We start from the raw sequence: 3,911 nt of genomic DNA, 5'->3' as shown, positions 1-3,911 counted from the left end.
TTAACCTCCTAGATATATCAGAGATCAATACACTTCTCTCCTTTTCTACCATCCTCGCCATAGTCCAAACCACTGTTCTCTCTCCCCAGATGACTAAAGTAGCCCCTAAGTCATTTTCATATAGCTGACCACCTTTTAAAAATATAAATCAGATTATGTTACCTCTTCATACCACCACTATGTAAAACATTTTAATGGGTCCCCATTGCTGTTAGAATAAAATCCGAAGGCCTTACCACACACGACTGCTCAACCACTACGTGGCTTCACCTCTCCCGTCTGGCCACCATTATTCGCTTTGCTTTTTTTGCCCTGCTCACTTTGCTCCATTCATGCTGGCCTTCAGACTGTTCCTTGAATAAGACATGCCTTTTGCTGTTCAGGGGACTCTGTACTTTCCATTTCCTCTGCTAGAATCCTCCACCACCCCCCTTCTTAGTGGCTGACTTATTTGCATCCCTCAGATCTCATATCATGTGTTACTTCCTCAAAGAGCCCCTCCCTGACCACCTAGCCATAGTGGTCCTGCCCAGCTAGCTACTTTCTACTCATTACTTTGTTTACTGCCTTCATTGTATAATCTGTAACTACTCTGTTTATTTTTTGATTACTTGCTTGTTATCTATCTTTGTGCTAGAATTTAAACTACCATGAGAGTAGGAACGTTGACTGTCTTACTCACTGCTGTGTGCCAGCACTTAGCATGGGGAAAGAATACTCAATAAACGATTATTAAGAGAAAGAAGGGAGTAAAGGAGGGAGTGAGGGAGGAAGGGAAGAATAAGAACTATAGTAAATTCCCTAAACTTCCCTGTATCTCTGTGGTAGCAATAATAATGGCCCACCAAAAATGTCTATGCACTAATCCCCAGAACTTGTGAATATATTACATTACATAACAAAGGAACTTTGGAGATGTGATTAAAATTAAGGATCTTGAGATGGGGAGATTGTCCTGGATTATCCAAAAAGGCTCAATCTAATTAATTACATGGGCCCTTTAAAGTGGATGAGGAAGGCAGAGAGCTGTGATGTGTGAAGGACTGGACCTTCTGCTGTAGGCTTTGAAGATGGAGAAAGGGGCCCTGAGCCAAGAAATACGGTGGCCTCTAAAGTCTGGGAATGGATCTCAATTTGCAGATAATATGTATTTCTCGTGGGTCTTGGTTAAAAATGTTTGAGAAACACTGAACTAAATAGAATTCCGAGTTTCTTTCTCTCTAATCCATAAAGTCCAAGGTCATGGCTTGCAATGGCCTCTATGGGCTAATTCCTGTCTTCATCATCAGACACATCTACCATCATTCTCTGCTGACGCTCAACTGTCTAGTAACACTGAGCTGCTTATTGTTTCTCTGCACATTGAATGCTAATTCATGCTTATGTGTCTTTGCTTGTGCCATTCTCTTACCTTTTCACTGTTCTTCAACTGGTTAAGTCTTATTCAATCCATCCCAACACAGCTCAGACAACCTTTTATTCAGTCGTTCATCCAACAAATATGTGTTAGGCAGTTTCTATATGTCAGGAGCTTGGGACAGAGTGCAGAAGAAGACAGACAGGGTTTTGGCTCTCATGGAACCATTCTGGAGTAGGAAGACAGACAAAGAAATAAATAAAAAAGAAATTCGGATAATAATAGAAGAAGAACATAAGAGAGGCTAAAGGGAGAAAGAGGCTGGAAAGGAGAGAAGCTGATCAATGAAGGTGTTTCTAGGGGGTGAAGCTTCGGCTGAGATTGGCGCAGGCCAATGAAAACTCAGAATTTTCCTGACAGAAAATGGTGAGTGCAAAGCCAGAGGCAGAGCAACAAGCTTGCTGTGGGTGAGGCACAGAAATAAGGTCAGAGTGGCTAGGGAAAGGACTCTGGGGAGAATGGCATGAAATGAAACTAGAGAAGGCAGGAGCTAGATCTACTATGCGCTCGTTTGCCATGGAAGGGAGCCTGGATTTTACCTTGAGATCTATGGAAAACCACTGATGTTTAATTAGAGATTTTATTTATTTATTTATGAGTTTGGATTGGGGGTGTTACAAGATATGAATTACATTAAACACACATACACAAAAACAACAAACAAACAAAACTAGTCTTGGCCCTTTGTATGGAGGTCAGAGTGGAAGCAAGCACAGCAGATAGGAAGCAACTGCATAGACCCAGGTAAGAAACAATGGTGATGTGGACCACAGTTATAATAGTAGAGATAGAAAGAAGTTGTCGGATCTTAGAAAGCCTTACTTAGGTCTTCACGTTAAGACTGAAGCCTCCTACTAGGATCTCCATAGCATCCTGAATTCTCTTATCTTAGTGTCTGCCATAAGTAGAACTAATTTATTTAGGTATCTACCTGTCTCCTTCATTAGTTTGCAAACTCTTCATGGGCAGAAGCCACACTTTGTTGTACATAGTAAGCATGTACTGAACTGAATGAAACTTAAATGATTTTTCTGTGTTCATCTATTTTACTTCTTGTTTAGCTTAATGTAACTATGTTAAAACTATATTAAATCTTATTCTGCTACATTGTGGCTGATGCCATTAATAAGTTTTTGTTTATTGTTACCTTAGCTGCTTCATTAAAATTTGGAATATTCTCCATAAAGAAAATTATGAATTAAACTAGAAGATAACTGAATGAACAGATACATAGGGATCAAATAGGTTTCCTCTTTCTAACTGTAAAGGGTATCTGCTAGGTATCTTTCAACGTGCATTGCAATTTATAAAGATGTAACATTCTCCAAATAGTAAAATATTCATTTGGTGTCTACGGCCATGCCACCTTGAACGAGCCTGATCCCGTCTGATCTCGGAAGCTAAGCAAGGTCAGGCCTGATTAGTACTTGGATGGGAGACTACCTAGGAAGACCTGGTGCTGCAGGTGTAAAAAATAAAATAAAAAATAAGAGATTGTAAGTTGACAAGGTCCTTGCAATCTGTGAGGTCAACTAAGGGTTGCCTCGCCTAAAAAATAAAATAAAATATTGAATTGGTTATTATGAAAAATTTTTCAATGAGTATATGTGAAACATGTATGTATATATACATAGCTATATATGAAATAGGCAAAATAGAGGATAAATTTGAGTTTACATAGTACATTGATCTAAACACAAACTCGCTCATTTTCTCTGAATATTAGGTAAAATAGCTTCTCCATTTATAAGAAACTCAGAACCCCAAAAGACCTTCAAGTAAATGAGGTATCTTCCAATAAAATGAAACCTCCTATTAACTGTAAACATCCTTCATACAGCCTGCTTGGAGGGTCGATATTAAAACTACAACTCTATCTTGAATCATAAAAAATACGAGTGTGCTATGTCATTGACTCATTACTCAAATTATGACAGTTTCCAGACAGTGAAAACAATGTCTCAATGAGGAGGGTGGGAATAGCCAGAAATAGAGATACTGGCAGGAGGCAGAGGCAACAATTATCCATCAGTGCATCTCTTCCCCCACTGCTCAAAATATGCAACTACTTCAAAATCTTATTTTACCAGGCTAGGAAAAACCCTTACCACAGGTGATAATTTCATGTAGGCAGAAACACTTTCTACTTCCACATTACTTTTCTTCTGTAGCATCATATTAAGTTGAAGGGTCAGCATGGTATTGTGGGAGAAAGCCTAGTGAATCTCAGTTCCACTGTGTGTTAGTAACTGTAAGAGTGCCATTTCCTCATTCATGCAATGGGTACAGTAAGAAATACAGACCTGGACAAAGTCTGGGGAAGAGTAATAAGCGTCCTGTTTTGCATTTCTTTTTTAAATCACTACTTTCAGTGCACTGGAATTGCATGTTTTGTTAGGCTAGGTAAAAGATCATATGTTAGTCACTCTTTATTCTTAACCCTGGCTATCAAATACTTTAATAAGTCAGAGGAAGAAGGAACTTCAAAGGTTGG

The 3,911-nt window shown here is 39.0% G+C and overlaps 1 pseudogene; it reads left to right on the top strand.

The window, feature by feature from the left end:
- Positions 1-2,766: 2,766 nt before the first annotated feature.
- Positions 2,767-2,885, top strand: LOC112485819 (annotated as a pseudogene).
- The last annotated feature ends 1,026 nt before the right edge of the window (positions 2,886-3,911 follow it).

Source organism: Pteropus alecto, unplaced genomic scaffold, assembly GCF_000325575.1.
Source record: "Pteropus alecto unplaced genomic scaffold, ASM32557v1 scaffold25, whole genome shotgun sequence".
In the NCBI taxonomy this organism is placed as follows: Eukaryota; Metazoa; Chordata; class Mammalia; order Chiroptera; family Pteropodidae; genus Pteropus; species Pteropus alecto.
Note: the sequence above shows the minus strand (reverse complement) of the source record. Positions and strands in the feature narration are given on the sequence as shown.